General features: G+C 44.5%; 1 long non-coding RNA gene across 3 annotated transcripts in view; it reads left to right on the top strand.

Annotated features, from left to right (window-relative positions):
- Positions 1 to 11,588, top strand: part of LOC123957613 — a 57,414-nt gene that overhangs the window by 34,801 nt on the left and 11,025 nt on the right. The window lies entirely within an intron of this gene.

Genomic DNA, 11,588 nt, shown 5'->3' with positions numbered 1-11,588 from the left:
TTTGTCATCCAGCACATTGCTGCAGCTCCTCTTTTCAGCCTGTGTTGAAGGCTTCGTTTTAGCTATGGAGTGATACATCTTGTCTCTAAATGATCTTTGTTGGGAGTTGCACATGCTCAGTTCCTAGTTAAGGACTACTAGCCAATCAGAAGCAGAGAAGGGCGGGTCGGCGAGAAGCCGGTAAACGGCTCGGGTTCAGCCGTACGTGTTGCCGACCGGCTCGGCAACACGGACTGGAGCGAGAGTTTCAGAGCGGTGAGTTATTAATCTGTATCCATAAAGTTTTAACTGAGCTCTGTCTCTACATCACAGGAACAACTTTCTGTCCACTGACTGCCTGGAGGGTAGCTAGTGTTTGGAAGGGAGAGGAGAGCTGTGTGCTGCAGCGTGTCGGAGTAGCCGCTCGGCGAGCGTTATATGAGGCACGTTTAGCTTTCATCCCTGTGACGTCACAGGGATGAAAGCTAAAGGGAAAAGGGAAGCGGCTGGACTCCAAACGAGCTGTTTTCGGTTCAGAGCAGAGTTTTCTGTGGGAGATGGGAACTCCCTTTGGGCTTTTTCACCAAACCTGTTACATGCACAAAAAAGGGATATAACTCAATAAAGGAGAGGGGAAAAGCCAATAAGCAGAATATGACCTCAAAGCATTGGTGCAAAAACTCTCTCACTTTTATTTTGTAGGAACAATCACATAAGAGGAAGTGATTAGGTAAGTGACTTTTGCTGTCATGACTGAGATCTATTTAAGCACCAGCTGCTGTCAAAGTATTGGGCTCTTACGATTATGATTGGCCTCTTGTCGACCGCTGCTGCGGGTGAAACCAACGTGAGACGCATATTTTAAACAAAGCGCAGGGAGTCGTCACATCGGCCCCGGTGAGCACTCACTGCACTAGTTATGCTAAATTATGATATACCCAATTTTTCAACGTTTGTGACTATGAGAAAGTCGTTGTGATTATTTTTAATTTTCATCTTGCTTGGCCTTTAATGTATTTTATGTTTCTGGCTGCCGTGTTAAAAGTCTGCAGAAAAAAGTGTTTTATTTATTTCCTCTATCACCTCTCAGAACAGTTGACTAACGACCCGGAAATGAACCAGTAATATAAATAACCATGAGTGCAGTCTGGAAAAACAAAAGCGTTGTTTTCTCCATGATTAAGCGTAATAATCTCAATCACTCTTCTGCAGACTCACAGCAGCTCTCATGTCTAACTCCTCAGCCATCATTACACTTAATTAGAGCTCTTTCAGTGATTCATTAAAAAAAAAAGGAAAAAAACATCTTTTACAGCCCGAGCTCCTCTCAGCCAATCGCAGCGGCCCGTTCAGATGGCGGCGTAGGAAGCGCTTCGGGGGTGAGGTCGCCTCCGGGTGCTGATTCAGGATCAGCTCTTCCTCCCACTGGTCCTCAGTCGTCTGCGGAGGTTTAAAACCGATCTGGGAGCTGCTCCCGTCCCGAACCAGCTCTTCCAGTCTATAAACGCAGAAACCTGTCATTAGCCCGTCACGATCGGCCATAAATCAAACCCACGGCTCTGCAGAGGCTCAGTTGTTTCACAGGCGCTACAAATCAAGATGGGGCGTTTGGAGCCGACAGGCCTCTGACAGGCCCTTTGGCACGCCGGGGGAGTTTTTAGAGAAAGTCGAACGGTACGTTAGGTCAAATGAATTGGTTTTATGCAAATGCAACACCGCTCAGGACCCACGGCGCGGGGGGTGTGCAGGCCGTTTACAGTCTGCAGGTTGAGTCTATATATATAATTTGGCACGCGGCCCACCTGAACTCTACAGCACATTAGGGAGGAACATTTACACGTTCATCACCTGCCTGTTAATAAACGGAGGAGTTTACCTGGAAGTTAGAGAAGGGGAGCAGTCAACACGTGTCACATAAACGCCGCATGGTAATCGATGAATAATCATTCCTTTTTCTTCTGTTTTTACGTCCTTATTTCCTGGCAGGTGCTGCTACACGTGTTGCTGCGGCAACACCCTGCAGTAGATATTTGTGGTTTTTGTCGATAAGTAAGACCGGACTGTGTGTTTTAAAACGAACACTCTCTGTTGGTGTGGTTGTGGTGTTTCAGGTACAGGTGAGAGGACGATGAGCGTTTCAGGAGGGCCGGTATGATGAGAGTGAAGGATCATTAGAGACCAAAACGCTGCAGAGACATTTACAAACTTGTCACAAAGTGTCTTTTACTGCCCTCCCCGGAGAAATATTGTCTAATTTTTGGAAAAAGCGATCTCAGAAAGAAGCGGACAGTTTTGCAGTTTATACATTTGAAGGTTGTATTCAGTCTCAAACTGATCACAGAACCACTGAACCACCGTATTATTATTATTATTGACAGGATCAACAGTGTTCCTGTACAGCTGCTCAGCCTCTGTTCATTATTACAGTCATTAAAAAGCAGAACAGCAGGACTTTATTACGTTACATTCAGTAGGAAGTTAGCCAGCGTCAGCTAACTAACATTAGGAACGATCCACAGCCAACATTTTTATTTATTTCAGGTTTTGGAGAGAGAATAAATCGTCCTTCTCCTTTCAGCCTCTCTGGGTAGCTGCTGTAAATATTACAAGATGCTGCAGGAACAGCGTTTGACCAGATCTGAGAAAAATACGGCAGCAGAAAGCTCCTGTTGCAATAGAGTCAGTGGAGCGCAGCCGTGAAAGTGTCGGACCTCAGTTAGAGAGAGTCCTATACTGCCCTGTGATTGGCCAGCTGCCTATCCGGCGTGGCTTAGCGAAGGTGATTCTCGGCTATCACAATAAGCAGCCTTACACCAACAGCGTACAAGTGAATGAGGTGTTTCTGGGTGGGAAGGTAGTTAGTGGGATGACTCTGACTTTTATATTTTTTGCACACAGGATACTGTCTTGTTTTGGCCTCTGTTGCTACTTTTGTTCGGTCTCCATCTGAGGAGCTTTTGAATAGTTGTACAACAGATGAACTTTCACTGAGCATTATGGTAACGTTGGAGTAAAACTGAGGTCTGCTTTAATGGAAAAGCGTATTTTGCCAGCTACAGTGCAGAGTCGAGGTGAGTCTGTGGTTTCCCCTAGCAGAGCAGCAAAAAGGACTGTTGCAAATGGAACAGCTAAGGCAGTCACTGGAAACAGGAAAAACTGTTTCAGATTTCAATGCGACGACTAGAGTAAGTCATGCCTCTAAATTTTCTTGTTCTGGTTGAGGAACTATAATATTGGCAGTGGGGAAGTGTTATCCATCTGAGTTAGTGTCTGCGACTTGTTCAGTTGGCTAGCTAGCTTGGGTAACATACATTAAGTGCACTAACACACTCCCTTGTACCAATATTATGTAGCTGCAGAACCGGAGGCTGCTGTTTCAGGACTCCTGCAATCCTGGGACCGTAATGCACAGCAACATGGCTGTGTCTCAGGAAGTAGAGCGGGGTGGCTGTTAATCGGAAGGTCAGTGGTTGAATCCCGGCTCCCCCAGGCTGCGTGTCAAAGTGTCCTTGGGCAAGATACTGAACCCCGAATTGCCCCTGGTGGCTGTTCAGTCTGCCAGTGTATGAATGTGTGTGAATGTTAGTTTCTGTTTGAGCACTTAGGCCCCGTGAATGGATGTAGTGTAAAAGCGCTCTGAGTGGTCGAAAAGACTAGAAAGGCGCTATACAAGTACAGAGCATTTACATTTTACGATGGCTGGATGTACTTTGACACCATGTTTCACCTGCCGTCTCCCAACAAAGATTGGGTTTTTTGTAACCCATCCATCCATCTTCAACCTCTTATCCAGGGTCGGAGCTGTGACAGTGAAAATCAGGTGGGCCTAGTTCTCCCTAGGATCTAAAGCGTTGTACTATAATAACTTAGACCATTACAAATATTATTGCCTGAATGCATCACAGTTTAATCACACAGGCGTTATTACTGGCACAACATGCCACATATTCTCACACAGCTGACAGACGCAGCAGCAGCATCACTGCCACCAACATGCGCAGTAACGTTAAAAAATACATTTGAACCTAGCCTGGCACGGCGGCCACATATAGCCTAAACCGCACACACACGCACAGATGGTGCATCGACATCAGCATGAATGAAGCACGAAGCAATTGTACACCAAACAAAAACTATAGCCTCCTATCGAATAAACAATACCCTAACAGTGACATAGGCAGTAAGCTAAGTACAGTCTGAAATAGTAAATTAGCTTACTTTTGATGATTACAGCAGGAGACGACGGGACTTGGTGTTGAACACTGATATTATTTCATAATAGTCCAACGATTCAGTCAGTTCTCTTTCAAAGGAGAGCAGGGACAAAGAGTTCAGTCTGTGTGTCATCATTGATGCCCTGATGCCAGTTTTTATCCAATTGACAGTTGAAAACAGTCTTTCAACAGAACAGCTTGTTATGGGTAGGGTGACGAGGGCCCGCAGGAGACGATTCATTTTGGGAAATATGTCACTAGGACATGCGTCGAGCACCTCCACAAGGGATGGAAAGGTCCTGTCCGCTGTGACCTTTCTCTTCAGCTGCACAAACAATTCATGTTCTGCATCTTCCACATCGATGGAAAAGGGTGTGCTGGCGGGCTTAGTGCCTTGTCACCAAAGGTGTCTGACCGAGGCAAGCACGCAGCAGCGGTTCCCGTACGTGTCCGCCTTAAAACGAGTGTTCAGTTCCATGATCTGCCTGTCTAATGTATCATTCCATATATTTTTTAGGTCAGAGTTGTCCTTTACAGGTGATGCTTTGCCCATAGTAGATTCAACGTGAATATCGCCCAACTTGGCTGACAACTTCCTCTTTCGAGACCCGGTGACGTCCCAGTTCACAATGTCACGTTTTTTCATCAGATCATCTGTCAGTGTCATTACCTGATTAAAGTCATTTTCTGTCCTCCTGAATGTAGTGTAGCTCTCTTTAAGGCCTTCGATTAGAGCAATGCAATCTGTAACTGATACGATGGAAGATTGCAAGCCCTTAGTGGCGTAGTCACTCAGAATTTGTTGAACGTGATTAATAGAAACACAAATTTTTTTGTTTGCATTTGCTGAAGTAGGGAGTCGGCTTCAAGTTTTGTGTGGCCGGAGCTTTCAGAGAATTCAGCAAGGGTCTCCAAAATTGGGCCCAAAAGTGCCAGGACTTTACTTACTGCACTGGACCATGAGCTCCATCGGACATCGCAGGATCTCTCTAGTTCTAGCGTTGTTTTCCCTGGTCGCAGCTGTTGCTGGATTTCCATAAATCTATGTGACCCTGTCATGAAACTATGCAGGTTGTTGATGACCTCAAAATGTTGAAATGCTGGGGGACACCTTTGATACTATACACAGGACGAGGTTTAGGCGATGGAAATTGCAATGCACATATATGGAGTGAGGGAACATTTGCTTGAAAATGATGTGTACCCCTCCTTTGTTGCCGGACATAACCGATGCCCCATCGAAACCAAATCCAACGCACAGAGCTGGGTCCAGCTGCAATGGCTCCAGTACTTCCAGGATGTTTGCTGATATAGCATTTGCGTTCATGTCCCCAGTCTCCACAAATCCCAGAGCCCTTTCTATCAACTGGCCTTTGTGTATGTATCTGATACAGACTGCCACAAGCTCTCGTTTTGATAAGTCTTTACACCCATCTGCGAAAATTGCATAGTATGTGTCTGTCTCGTCATGCAAATCTCTTTTTATTTTGCGGATAAGTAGCGATGCTGCGATTTCCAGTATCTCATTCTGTATTCCGTAAGTTTCCCGTTTCTTGGCAATTCATCCAGTCGCCGTTTTATTTCTGGGTCATAGTTGGCGATTAGTCGAAATAATTCCAAGAAGTTGCCTCTGTTTAATGCCTCTTCATTTTCACGATGCGCACGCAACGGGATATCTTGTTTTGCACAGAATAAAACGAGGTCTATTACAACTTTAATGTGCTCTCTATTCCTTTCCACAAACGATCTGTTCATAGCATCATTGTTCAGCTGGTTGATAATATTTCCCCGTCCTGTCTGGTGGCTTTGCTTGATTCCCTGGGTTCTGCCCAGCACTACAGAATGTGCCCTGCTACCCTCGTGTTTAACACAACATTGGGAAATATGTTTCCAGTCATTGAACCCAGTTTTAATAAATCGGTCTTCAGTGGCCGCTTCGGGGAAATGGCGACATGGCTTACAAAACACAGCGTGCCTGGAAGTGCTGTACTCAAGCCATTGAAATCTTTCATACCTGCGGACAGAAAAACTTCTAGCTTTGCCTGCTGTAGTGGTTACAGGGAATGAACTGCGTTTGGGCTGGGTCGCAGGTTCATCTATATCGGACAGGTCTGATGGGGCTTGTACATCCATGGCGCTGTACGTAGGCCTAACGTTACCTGTGCTTTGGCATTGGGGGTTTGATGTGGTTGGAGACTCAGGTGCTGCTGCTGACGGGGGAAAGCCTGAATTAGCCTTGTGTGTGTTGCTACTACTTGGCACTTGTTGAGGAGAAATCGGCGCAATGTCTGGGTTGAAAATGGTGGCTGAACTTAAGGTGAATTCTCTTCCCCTTGCTCCTCACTGCGTCTTTTTGTTACAAACTTGAGCGAATTGCTTTGTTTCGCCATGATTACCTAAACTTACATTAAAAGAAGCTAGCTATAGATGAAAACTATCAAAGACTGTTTCATGCATTGCACTCACTGAGTGAAAGAGGAGGGGCTGTTTGCTACCTGGCATTTGCTAAATAATGTGCCAATCAAATGGTTAACAAGCAGGAAGAAACAAAATGTTTTGACTGCACTGGATGATCAATCAGTAAGAAAGGAAGCCTTCTGATTGGGTGGGCCTGAGGGTCAAGTGGGTGGGCCCAGGTCCATCCGTGGCTACGCGGTTGGCTGTAACTATCATTCGTTTATTTATTACTGTGTTTATTACTGTATTTAATTTCATTACTTTATTCGATTGCTTTTTCTTGTTGAATGAATTTGTTTTGCATTAATATAAAATAATGGAGTGAAATTTTAGCAGCATAATTCAGCAGCGGCGATGCACGGAATCCAGAGGAACCACGTCTCTGCAATGTGCAGGTCAACATTACCTTATTAATTAACATTTAGAGAGCTTAACCTCTTGGTACCAGACCGATCGATTTTTCTAGCAGTTTTCAGTCCAAAAACAGCGGTCGTTTGTGTCAACAGAGACCGTCCTCGCGGGCCGCCATCTCGATGAGCCGATAAGTTTCGTTTCTGTCGTCAGATTGAAGTAGAGAAGAAGAGTTTGCTTTGGCGGAGGCGGTCTTTATCGGCCGCTGCTGGCGACCTGTATGAGCTACAGAGAAATTGTCTCTTCAATACGAAGAGGAAGAGTCCACAGGGAGCCCTGTAGGCTGTTCTGTTCTCAAGCTGTGGCCTGTAAAGCATGGGAGTGCTTTAGGTCACAGGAATATTGACTGTTTTTATCAATATTTCAATGTTTTGGAAGCTTTGTTATTTGGAACGTGGTTGTATGGAGAGAAATAATGTTTTGAAGAAAACTCCCAATAAAAGTAGTAAATATGGCCAAAACATGGACTGCGACCGCTTCACAACGTTAAACGTGTGTTTAAAGTCACGTGACTTGCACAACGTAGTAACTCTCATTTGTGTCGTTTTTGTTGTTGTTGTTTAGGTTGGAGGACTTATTGGAGAAGTCATATGCGTGTTGGAAACTTTTGAAAACTCTAACTGTAACTTCAGGAACAGGTACTTGTTGGTGGAAACTGAATAAAAGTCTATTGCTGAACCTTGCTGTGACCAGGTGTGTGCAGAGGAACACTGGAAATCCCCTCCGTCAAGCCCACACCGTCAGCTTTTCTGCTTTCCTTTAAAACACACACACCCCAAACTTTCCCTCCATCAGAGCTACTTTGATGAGTTGTCTCTCTCACTCACACACACACACACACACACACACACACACACACACACACACACACACACACACACGCATGCAAATCCTGAACCACGCACTAGAACCTTTAGACGTCACGGTGTTCTTGTTTTGTTTGAATGAGCAGACGGGTGGTTCAGAGGATCAATGGAGGGAGTATCAGAGATGTGATCAGATGTTTCATCAATACTGGTTGTGTTCAGTGAAGCCCGGCGCCGAGCTCCAGCTGTTAAGCAGGAGCAGGAGAACGCCAAGCTCTGATGTAAATTGCTTTTATTTGCAGCGACTGGGTTGATTAAGGGTTTGATAACGAGTGGCTGGTTAATTAGTCTCGTTTGGATAAATACTTTGATTAACGTTAGAAAAGCGGCTCGGCCCCTCTGACGCTAATTGTAGCACTCGACTGAATGAAAGGGCCAAAACCGCAACGAGCGTGAACCAAACTTCGGCCAACAAAATACAGAAAGTTTAAGGAATAGGAGCTTGGTCTACAGGATGAGATGAGACATTTAAATCCTCCTGGGCTGGATCAGCTAGAGCAAATTAAAGAGGTGGACGTAGCTACAGAAGCTTGTTAAAAGAATCCACAGATGACACTGTATGAACGGCAGGCACCCAAACACCCACAGCTCTGTGCAGAGAAAACCCTCTTCTAATGCTCCTAAGAGTACAAGTAGAACTTCAAAACCTTTTCCCAGCCCGTCCTCGCCAAAGAAACGACCATATAGGTCAATTATGCAGCAGCTTATTATGACCCATATTGTTTGTTAGGCCGCGACTTCTAGTGGCAGAAGAAGTCAGGCAACGTAGTCTAACCAGGAAGTAACTCAGGTGTCCTCGTACAAATATTTAGGTGTCCACATTGACAGTGGGAGTCTCCACAGACAGACAGTTTCTGTGTCCTTGTGTGAAGTATAACATGCCGATGCTTCTCAGGTTCTTGTTGATGTCTTTCGTAATGTTTTTTATGAAGCAACTCTGCACTGTGCCCAAGCAGAGTTTCCCCTTGGGGACAATAAAGTTAACCCAACCTAAAGAGCGACAAAAGTCCGTGTTTTAAGTTAAATAAAGTTAAATCAGGTGACGTATGTAACCTAAACAAACTGCGGCCCTTTCACAGCAACACATTCTCCCTCCCAACTTGTCACATATATTTTAACACCCTGGGGACCTTTTTAGCGTCGTCAAAGTCCTTGTAGGCAAGTCCTGCCACTCGGCCGCCATCAGCTATTTCGGACTAACAAGACCAGGCTCCTGAAATGAATGTGCCAAGAGCCAGAGCTGCACTTTCACCGCTCACCGGGACATAAAAACTACATCAGCAAAATCTGATAAAAATTGCTGAAAAAGTAGACGAATAAAAGACCACAGTGGAACCACACGATTGGCTGAAATATGTTTCCCACTTTGGCTGTTAAAAGCAGACGATTGGCTTTCTAGCGGGAGGGGTGGGATGACCGCCATCTTTGGCGTTACGAGCTTTCCCCATAGAGTTGTATTGAGGATGTGATTGAGTGGCGTGTCTCCGCTATAAAACGTCTCTGGCGTCATTTTTGCACGTTCAGGGCTCCACGGTCAACTAAGCCAGAATAAATATGCAACGTCCGGTAAGAATTTCAAAATAAAACTAGCGGTTAACATTCTGAAACGGCACAATTTGGTTAGGTTTAGGCACCATAACTTCTTGGTTAGGTTTAAAAAATGATTATGGTTTATGTTAAAATAACTACTTTATTTATGTCAGTGGTTCTCAAACCTTGTCACATTAAGGACCCCTAAACCACAAGATTTTGTCCCAAGGTCCTATGACCAAAATAGTCAGACATTCTGTCACATGATGGGTGGAATTATATAATTAAAGAACGGTGGCTAATATATTAAGTTTTAAATGTACAATTACAATTTCAACTTTTTGCTGGGGACCCCCCTGGACTCCCCTCAGTGACCCCTGGCGGTCCCCGGACCACACTTCGAGAACCACTGATTTTCGTGACTCAACTTACGTTTAGTACGTTACGTTAAGCTAAGTTATGTAAATATGTAACCACTTAACTAAAAACAATCAATGTTGACTTTTTGTTTTACACAGGAAACGAACACCGGTCTCCTGGGTGACAGTCCGGTTCATAAATGACACTACAGGGTTTCCCTCTGTGCTACAAACTGCCACCAACCTTTTCTTTGCAGTGTATGCCGAAGGCTTTCTTTCTTTTATAGCTTGTTCTATGTGAAGAACACTTTACAGATCCATCTGTGTTTGCTGAGATGTGTTCCCAGTATTTCAACCCAATCGAAGTCAGTGTTTCCATTTGGACAAGGTTTCTTTAGAACTTTCTGAAGGGCAGGGAGTCCACAGAGTGCTGGAAAACTGGGCACCCTGCTGGGGTGAGCTTTTCTGCATTGAGTTCGCTTCTACTTATTGAATATCTCTTTTGGTTCCTTCACCTCAGATCCTGTCAGCGTTCGGTGACCTGTAATATCCATTTTGGCATCTGCACCATCAACAGATAAATATTATGTAACCTGTTATTGTTGTTGGTGGCAATCAATCAATTTCCAAATCATGAAAGAGGTCAGATCTTCTGTTTTTTAAAGCTGCCTTCACTGGTTTTTGATAATTGAATAAGCGCCGTGGTTCACCTGGACTCCGTGTGTTTTAAACAGTCGGTGCGCTCTGAGGAGATAAAAAGTGATAATTTGCTTCTGTCAGTCGTGCACCTACATGCCTCCCACCATCTGTTATTTCATTTCAGCCTCTCATTGTGAATATTGAAACATTTCCATGGCAACGCCACCAACATACAGGCAGGTAGCGGCGGCGGGAGGGGGAGCACGCCGCGTTATGATATCTCACTCGGTCTCGCTTTATTCTACTGTCAGGCTGTCTTTCTGTGGTTTTCCTGTGATTGCCGTATAATACCCCTGTAATATTATTATTATTATTGAGTGAATTTTGAGCCACTGTTATTCCCCAAACGTTCTATATTTTCACCAGCCTAGTATTCTTTTAAGGTTACCCAGTATTATTTAGATCCCCTGTAATATTTCTGTAGTATTTTACCAGCTGCAAGGGGTCTTCTCCGCCTGCTGCCATCACTCAGTACAACGTTTTTGCCTTGCTTCACATACAGTAACTTGCTCATCTGACCTTATACATCCACACAAAGTCCTCTTTAGTTCATTTGTTCATCTGCCTGCAGGACGATGCGCTCTGCAGACATGTTCTGTTTCAGTGTGCATGAGAAAACTGTTAAAACGTTAAAAATATAATTTATAAAGTTACCTCACATCTCTGTGTTAATATGCAGCTGTTTTAAAGAGGTGTTTACTCTAAAAAACTGCTAGGTGTTTCTAATATTTTGTCCACCTCATTTGAGGGTAATTGTTATTAATCCAATGGGGGAAATATTTTATTTATTGACCCTAAATTTGAGTTCAGAAGCGCCTCAGTGTCTTTGTTTTGTTGATCTTGATCTGACCTCGAGCTAAAACGCTGTTAGTAAGGTTAATCTTCATTATCTGACATTAGTCAGTGCTGTTCAGAAGGCTGATTGCAGCAAATCTATTGATCCTGCACCTCGGTAGGTCTGCGACAAGATGGGAGCAACTACTAAGGTCTAAGGTCAGCGAGGACTGACGGGACCTTCTGACTTTGTGTATTTGGGAGAGGTCATTCAGATTTTAGCCTGCGGTGTTACTGCA

This window comes from Micropterus dolomieu, linkage group LG19 (assembly GCF_021292245.1).
Source record: "Micropterus dolomieu isolate WLL.071019.BEF.003 ecotype Adirondacks linkage group LG19, ASM2129224v1, whole genome shotgun sequence".
NCBI classification, from domain to species: Eukaryota; Metazoa; Chordata; class Actinopteri; order Centrarchiformes; family Centrarchidae; genus Micropterus; species Micropterus dolomieu.
Note: the sequence above shows the minus strand (reverse complement) of the source record. Positions and strands in the feature narration are given on the sequence as shown.